Genomic DNA, 9,148 nt, shown 5'->3' with positions numbered 1-9,148 from the left:
CACCATCATCGCTCCCATTTTGATAGGGAAAGAAGCTCTGGCCTAAGGAGATAAACTGGCAGAGCTGGCCAGCCAGGTCCAAAGCTGGATGGAGAAGCGAGAACTCCCGTTGGAGTCCAGAGCCCGATTCACCAGGGACCTTCTCATCTGGCTCTCCTGGAGACACACTGTCTCCCTAGGCAACTATGGATTAGAGAGGAGGCAAAAAATCTTGTATCCAGAACCACAAAGCAATGACTGGATGTAGGGAAAATATTAGGGAAAGACGGCAAACTAGGAGTTGAAGCAGAGGCGGCAGAGTCAGGTGCTTCAGGTTCTATTTTTGACTCGGACCAGCTATCTCATTTCACTTTGCTTTGGCTTCCCCTCTGCAAGATGGAGAAAGAGGATGCTTGTGGCTGCCTTGCGGGGCTGGATTGTCTTGCTGAGGCCAGGGCTGTCAAATTTCATATTTTGGATGATGCTCAGTTGACTTCAGCTTCATTCTTCTCTGCTTTGTCACCTGCATCTCCTTCGCTTGCGTCTCCGTTGTGCTTTTCTGGGCCCACACGGAAAGTATGGAGCAGAGTCACAGCACCAAATTTCAGGAGTGTTGCCAGGTGGGACCCTACTCTTCCACTTCTGCCCAAATTAAAGATGAAGTCTCAGAGCACAGGCACTAGGGATGACCCTGCCCTGTTACATCTCCAGTGAATGTCAGCCCAGGTAGGACTCTGGGGGGTTATCCCAGAGAGCTGGTGAGGGATCAGTCATCAGCAGCTCAGCTCAGCCCATCCTTCCCAGCTTTGAATGAATGAGCTTCCAAGGCTGCGGGTAAATTCTATTTGCTGCATTCCCCAGAAAATCCACGGTAATTAGGGCTCTTTCCCTTTTTTTCTATGAAGCACCTCCAACTCCTCCTGCCCTTCTCGCATCAATCAAATTTGCTACCATGTAAATTCAGGTGTGCTTAGAGAGCTCCTCCTTCCCGGAGACCAGACGAAGAGCTGCGAGGAAGGGAGAGCGCATCTCATCCGAGCATAAAGGTGAACTTCTTTTTTTTTTTTTTTTTTAATTTTTAAAGGCATAAGCGCTAAGGGCTGTAGGCAGCCAGGAGGAGTCTCCGCGCTGCCTTTCCACCCTCCCACCCAGCTTCCGGCGGTGCCGAGGCCCGGCAACCAAGAGGATTTCGGCGCTGGGCGGCCCCGGGCCGGCCCCTTTGTTCGCGCGGGCGGCAGGGCCCGGCCGTGCCCCCGCAGGCAGCGGGGAGGGACGGAGCGAGCAGCGCTGCCGGCCCAGCATCATCATCCCCATCATCTCCCTCCTCCTCCTCCGCTCCGGGCCGCCCCCGAGCTCCCTCCTTCCCGGCTGGGCTCCGCGGCAGGGAGTGGCACGGCGGCCGCCTGCCAGCGCCTGCAGCCTGCGGCGGCACGGGGGCTCCTGCTCCGCTCCCCGGCGGCTGCGAGGGGGTAAGGGGGGGACCGCGGCGGGAGGGTCCGCGGGGAGGGCGGGGAGCGGCGCTGCGAGCCCACGGCGCGCCGGCAACAAAGGAGGGGATGAATGAATCCGGAGCGAGCGGGGGCTGTGCTGCTGTCAGCCTTGTGGGAGGCTCGGCCACGGGGCTGTATTGTCCTTGGCCGGGGAGGAAAGGCACCGTCCTTGCCATGGGCTGTGCCAGGAGGGATGATGCTCCCGTCGCTGCCGTGCTGGTTCTCGCCGCCTTTGCAGCTCCGAAGGCCGGGCGGGAACGGGGACACCCACCGGCCGGGGGCCGGGAGCTGGCGGGGGGGCTGCCTGGTGCACACCCACCTGCACCCGCACCCACCTGCACCCACCCTCGGGCCACAGCCCTGAGCGGCACCTCTGCAGCTGGATGTTGGTTTGACAGTGAACACACCCGCCGGGTGACAGTGAATGTGGGGGCAGCTGGAGAAGCAGGGCCCTGATGCTGGGAAGATGGAGATAAGGGTGGGTGTCATCAGCAATTGCTTAGTGCTGACAGAGTTTTGGTTTTGAAAGGGGAAGAAAATTTTCTTTTGTCTCTGCAAAGCTGGACTGCTTGGTGGGCTCAGTCTCATTTTTGGATTTTTGTTCTTTACTGATCCAGATATTGACGTTAATGACATACTACAGGATTTGATGGTTTGTTTTCTTTTTTGTTTTGTTTTGTTTTTGTATTTTTTTTTCTGTTCTGAGGAGATGTGCTGCTGCTGAAGGCCCAGCTGGGTCGGGCTGCTGCTCAGGCTGTGAATGCAGGGCAGATTAGCAGGTCTCTTCCCCTTGCATCTCCGATAGAAACCAGCAAATGGTTTGTTCGGGGAGGCATCCAAGGATGGAGGCAGAGGCACGCGTTGTTATCTCTGGGTATCTAGGCAGGCTGTAACGTTTGGGAAGTGCCAGGAGACAAGGCATCGTGTCAGCATTGAGTGCTATTTGCTGCTTTGTTGAGCATCAGTCTCGTAGGCCTGCAAACCCTGTCTCAGGAACTCATCTTGCTGGAATGGATGTCAAGTTTCACCAGCCCATTCATTACTGTTGGCCGGGAGGATTTCCTTGAGGGTGACTTGCAGTTTGAGAAGAAATGGTCTGTGTGTGGACAGGGATATATTCAGGGTGCATTGTTGGCCTTAGCCTGTGCCCCAGCGCCTGCTAGGCATCGTTCCTCTACCCAGTAGTGCTCCAAGGGGGCCTGTTTAATCAGCACAGGTCAGTCCTGCTATGTCATTGCTGGGGAGGTGATGTTAGCAAACAGAACACATAACCACGGATGTAGTTATATGTGGTGCTTTTATTTCAGCGCTGGGAAACCAGGGGTTCGCACCCAAAGCTGGCTTCGACCACTGATTCAAACTCCACTACATTTATACAATTTGGTTACATACATATTCATTAGGGTTACAACGTGTGTTTTGCATATTCATCAGATTACATCATTATTTCACAATATCAGTTGCAACCCCTTGGAACTACTCTAAACATGCGCAGTGTCTTCTGGTGGTCGTTCAGGGGGTCTTCAGGATGAAGTAAGGAGTCTTCTTCACTTGTGAACTTTTCACCTTTTGTCACTGCACATGCGCACTATTCCTATACTCATTATAAAATACTCAGGTTTCTTGGATGCACATCCTCAAGGTTTCTTGGATGCACATCCTTTCCGTTCAAGATAAGATAAGGACTTACTGAGAACTAATAGAACTAATTTTAATTCCCTACTCTCAAACTAAGAGACAAAACCTTGTATACCATCTGTGAAATTTCAAGATAAGACAAGAATCTTGGATACAGTTTACAAAAGCAAAATACAACTAACTATAACATTTCCCCCCTTTGAAAATGCTTTTCTATTCCTAGACAATGCATTTTCACTTCATAGTTGTAGTTGATCATTGATTTCTTTTAGCAACATTATGTCAAATGCCATTCTATTCTGCAGAGTCATTCTGGTAGTAGCTTGCAATTGTATATTAAAATCTCGAAAACCTTTCTTAGTTATCCTCGCCAATCGTTCCATCTGCCCAATTAATTTGTCAATCATTTCTCTGTTTCTATAGGCTGCAATTGGTGCAAAGAAGGATTCTAGTGCCCAGCCGAGTTTAACACTACTTGATGGTTCATGCCACACATCATCTTCATCTGTCTCTCGTTTGTGCCTAACTTGCAGAAGTTCTTGCCTATTCTTCAAGGGTGACCTTTTCCAAATGGGACATAGAGTTGGTAGCCCTAAAGTAATTTCCCTCACAGGTCCTGCTATTGGTAAATGTGTTGTCCAGGTCCCATCACTTAGGGCCCAAACTAAATGTCCCACACTTCCAATAACACCACTGCAATCAATTTTATCTCCATCAATGCCTATTTTGGTTGCTTCCTTTGGGTCCAACTGTTTCTGGCAGATGCAACCTACAATCACTGCAACTTTAACGATGGATAAAGGTATCTCTTCCACACTTGCCTGGCAGGTTATTACCCGTGAGCAATTCTACCATGGTACTGTCTTTCCTCTTGTTACATTGGACCACCGTATACACCATGGGATTGCTTCACTATACTGATATTGTTGTATAATACTCAATGTCCACATGTTACTCCATGATTCAGTTATGTCCTGATCTTTGCATTCCCAATAGGCTCGCTCAGCCTTTTCATATACTGTCTTTTTGGTCCAACTTTCTTTGAGAACTACCTTTCCTCTAAATTCCACTGGTTCGGGTCCTGTTTTTATCCATTGTTCAGTTGGCACTTGCTCTATTTTAGTATGTGACTTGCACACTATCTTACCAGTTTTGTTTATTTCCGGTAAGGTCGTAGATATCATTCCCTACTGTACTGGGTCTTCGGCTGATTTTGGGATGGGAAGGCAAGCAGTGATGCTACTGGTATTTTGGGTCAGTGCAAAGTCTCGAATTAGTCCTATCATCAGATTCTCTGCCTGATTCTGTACACTCTGCACTACTTGTGGCATCCCCACATCTTCACCATCTCCTATAGCTCTTCGTGACCTACTCAATTGTTCCCCAGCGACTTTGTAGACTAGAGTGGCACTTTCTTCCTCAGACACCACATCTGTTTCTCTTTTAAGGGGTACTTCATTCCAGGTCCTTATATACACCGTGTCTCCAGGTTCTATATCATGTACCGGATTCTCAAGCGCCAGCGGGCGATTCCACACTAGTGCAGATCTGAGTCGATTCAGTGTTCTGCCAAGAGATAATACATAATTGTATAGATCCTGATTACCCTTTACATGTACACTTGGATTTGGATTGGGTGCTTCATATGGTTTGCCATACAAAATTTCGTATGGACTTACTGACACTCTGCTCCTAGGTTTAATCCTAATACGCAACAATGCTATTGGTAAGGCCTGAGGCCATTAAATTTTTGCTTCCTGACAAATCTTGCTAATTTGCCTTTTTAGGGTTTGATTCATTTTCTCCACCTGTCCACTACACTGGGGTCTCCATGGGGTATGTAATTCCCATTTAATTCCCAAACATCCACTGACCTTTTTTACTACCTGTGCAACAAAGTGTGGTCCCCTATCAGATGATATTCCCAGTGGTACCCCAAATCTAGGGATTATTTCCTTTAGTAACCATTTTACAGTTTCTTTCACCTGGTTGGTGCGACAAGGGAAAGCTTCTGGCCATCCTGAAAAGGTATCTACCCCAACTAGTAGAAATCTGAGCCCTCGAGTTCTGGGGAGTTCTGCATAATCTATTTGCCAGTAATCCCTGGGTTGTATGCCTGTCTTAATTTTCCCCATTTCTGTTTTCCTTTTTACTACAGGATTATTTTTCAAGCAAATTTCACACTTAGCCGTAATAGACTTTGCCATTGTTAACATCTGGACTGAGATAATCTATCTTCTCAGATATGTTACCAATGCTTCTGCACCCCAATGACACTTCTGGTGTTCTGTCTGGAGTATTCCTCTCATGATAGTAACTGGCACCACAATTTGTTCATTAGACTGTTACATACCACCCAGAATTATCCTTGCTGGCTTTTACTAAATTTATCAATCTCTCGTCTTCTGTAGAATATTTAGGTGCCTCTGAAGGTAATAAATCAATTGCTCTTACTTTCTGGGAGACAAGACCCACCATTGTCCAGACTTGTTGTGCCACTGATTGAGCTGTCTGATCGGCGAGCCGATTTCCTTCAATAATTTTCGATGTTCCACTCTGATGAGCTTTACAGTGCATGATGGCAACTCGTGATGGCTTTTGAACGACATTAATCAAGTTTAATATTTCCTTCTGGTACTTGATGTTTGTTCCTTGAGAGGAAAGTAGTCCACACTCTTTCCAGAGGGCTCCATGCACATGAACAACACCAAACACATATTTTGAATCAGTCCAAGTATTGACCCTTTTGTCCTCACTGAGCTTCAGTGCCCTAGTTAGGGCAATCAACTCAGCTTTCTGTGCTGTTTTGACAGTAGTAATTGCATATCCTGCGTACCGCACTCCGCTTTCCACAAAACTACTGCCATCAGCAAAAAGATCCCAATCCATCTCTTCCAATGGGGTATATCTTTCAGATCGGAACAACTTGCATGGGTGTATTCGATGACCTCTACACACAATCATGTTCTAAATCCTCTTCTTCAGTTTCTGCATTTAAAAACACAACTGGATTCATTAGGTTAGTTGTTTTAAAATAACATCATCTTGTTCTGTCAGGATCGCCTGATATTTCATCATTCTGCTTGGGGAAAGCCAATGGCCCCCCTTTTGTTCCAATACTGTTGTCACCATGTGGGATACAAATACTTCAATCTTTTTCCCCATGGTCAATTTTCAAACTTCCCGGATTAATATCACGGTAGCAGCCACCGCCCGCAAGCACGCCGGCCATCCAGCACTTACCGGATCAAGTTGTTTAGAGAAATAACCTACGGGCCTTTTCCAGGATCCCAGCCGTTGGGTTTAATACCCCTAGGGCAAGTTTCTGTCGTTCATGAACGAATAACTGAAAGTCTTTACTTAAGTCAGGTAGGCCCAAAGCAGGTGCATTTATTAAAGCTTGTTTCAGTTTTCGGAAAGCTTCTTGTTGAGGCTTTCCCACTCTAACGTCCTATTCTTCTGTGCCTCATATAAAGGTTTGGCAATAAGCCCATAGTCCATGATCCAGAGTCTGCACCATCCTGTCATTCCTAGAAAAGATCTTAATTCATGTAGGTTACGCGGTTCTGAGATAGCACAGATAGCATGCACACGGTTCATACCTAGTCTTCGCTGTCCTTGAGAAAGCTCGCATCCTAGATAAATCACAGTCGTGGATGCAATCTGAGCTTTATTTTTCGACACTTTATATCCATTCATTCCTAATTGATTCAATATTTCAGTTGTTACCTGGATGCAAAGTTCTTGGGTCTCAGCAGCAATCAGAATATCATCTACATATTGCAGCAACAAATACCATTGTCGGGGAATTCCGATATGGCCTCTTGTAGTCCACTCCTCAAGTTCTTTGGCTAGTTGATTTCCGAAGATAGTCGGACTATTCTTAAATCCTTGTGGAAGGCGTGTCCAGGTTAATTGGGCCTTTCTTCCGTTGTGTGGATTTTCCCATTCGAAAGCGAATAGCTTTTTACTTTCCTGGTCAAGGGGTATGCAGAAGAAGGCATCTTTTAAATCAAGAACTGTAAACCATTTATATTCCTCTTTCACAGATGTTAACAAGGTATATGGATTTGCCACTACAGGATGTATATCCTTAGTGATTTGGTTTATTGCTCGTAAGTCCTGAACTAGTCGATAGCTACCATCAGGTTTCTTTACTGGAAAGATTGGAGTATTGTATTCTGATTCACATTCTTCTAGAACTCCATATTTCAAGAATTTCTCAATCAAAGATACAATTCCTAATCTAGCTTCTAATTTCAATGGGTACTGCCTCAATCGTACTGGTTTAGCACCTTCCTTCAGCTCCACTTTCACAGGTTTAGCTGCTTTTGACTTCCCAGGTATGTCAGTTTCCCATACCGTGGGGATCACTGCATCTTCTACTGCCTGTGGCATCCTTACAATTGGATTTTCTTTTAATAGTAAAATTTGTCCTACCTTTGACTCCGGAATTTTCATTACCAAATCTCCATCCTCAAATGTTATTATGGCATCTAATTTAGTCAGCAAATCTCGTCCTAAAAGAGAAACTGGACAATATGGAACATATAAAAACTCGTGGGTTAGCTCCTTTTCTCCAAAACACAAATCCAAGGGTTGCAGGAATGGCCGTACTTCCTCCTTCCCTGTGGCACCAACAATTGTTGTAGCTCTGCGACCTACCGCCCCCTGTAAGGAATTTAATACAGAGTAAGTAGCCCCTGTGTCTACTAAAAATCTTACGTCCCGGTCTCCCACTTGTATTGTCACTGAGGGCTCCTTATTCTGAGTTTTCACTTTCATGCCTTCATATAGTCAGCTGTCATTACTGTATTCCCCCAACACCATTGTTTGTACCGCATTTCCTGTCGCATTGGACACCTGACCCGCGGGGTTCCTAACCGGGCATTCATTCTTCCAGTGTCTTTCTTGCTTACAATAAACACATTGATTTATGCCAAGCCTCACAAGGGGTCTTAAGGGAGTTCCTTGGGTACTCCATGAACCACGTCTCTGACCTCCTCCTCGACTATTTCCAGCTCCCCTACCCTGGACCCCTACTCCCCTGCCTTGTCCCTGGATCAAAGCCAACAAATTTTGCTGGTGACGTCTCGACTGCTATTTTTCTCTACAATTATAAACTTTCCAAGCTGTTTCTAACATTACGTCCAAATCCCTTAATTGTGCATCTTCTAATTTCTGCAATTTCTTCCGAATGTCATCTTGAGACTGTCCCAAGAAAATTAAAGCTAACTGAGTCTTTGCTTGTTCCGTTTCTATATCTAAATCCGTATATCTTTTGGCAGCCTCTTTTAATCTTTCTAAAAAGGCTGAGGGAGACCCATTCTTTCCTGCTTCACATTATACAATTTTGACCAATTCATTTGCTTCAGCATGGCAGTTTGAACACCAATCAATAACCAATTCTGATACCTCCAGAGACGGCATAACCTGCCTCCTGTATTATAATTCCATCGGGGATATTCTTTTGGAAAGTTCTCATCAGCGTTACCCTCTACTCTCCCATTCCGAATATCTTCTCTCACTTTATCTCTCGCAACCTGTATAACTATATATTTTTCTGTAGAGTCCATTAATGTATCCAAAATCACTTGTAAATCATCCCAATCAGAATTCTGCATTTTAATTATCATCTTAATTATTGCAACCTTATCTGGATTTTCCCGATAAGGACCAGCCGCTTGCTTTCAGGTTACTAAATCCCCTGGCGAAAACGGAACTTTAACATAGACTGGTTCCATACTTTCTTATCCTTTCAACGATCTTCCTTTTCCCTGTTCCTGAATACTCTCCAAGCTTCATCTAACAACATTTCCAAATTTCTACTTTCTGTTGCCCTCTCTACTTTCTGTTGCCCTCAGTTGCTATTACTTCTCTAGGGGAGCTCGCACCATTTCAGGTGTCAGGCTACCCCGAGAGGCATACGGCTTGTCCTCCCCCCTCCTACTGCTTGCCGCAGGGGTGCTATTACGTTTGATGATCCCCCCCGCGCTTCATCCCCCGCGGGCGGCGAGCCCGGAGGAGAGGAGCTGCAGCTC

At 46.1% G+C, this 9,148-nt stretch overlaps 1 protein-coding gene across 2 annotated transcripts in view; it reads left to right on the top strand.

Annotated features, from left to right (window-relative positions):
• Positions 1-1,401: 1,401 nt before the first annotated feature.
• The window catches only part of CLIP2 (CAP-Gly domain containing linker protein 2), a 72,207-nt gene continuing 64,460 nt past the window's right edge, over positions 1,402-9,148 (top strand). For both annotated transcript variants that reach the window (XR_014185628.1, XM_082068271.1), the window contains exon 1: positions 1,402-1,448. The gene's annotated coding sequence lies outside the window, so the exon portion shown is untranslated. The remainder of the gene's footprint in view (positions 1,449-9,148) is intronic.

This window comes from Streptopelia decaocto (assembly GCF_964273445.1).
Source record: "Streptopelia decaocto genome assembly, chromosome: 18".
Classification (NCBI taxonomy): domain Eukaryota; kingdom Metazoa; phylum Chordata; class Aves; order Columbiformes; family Columbidae; genus Streptopelia; species Streptopelia decaocto.
This window is presented reverse-complemented; position numbering and strand designations above follow the sequence as displayed.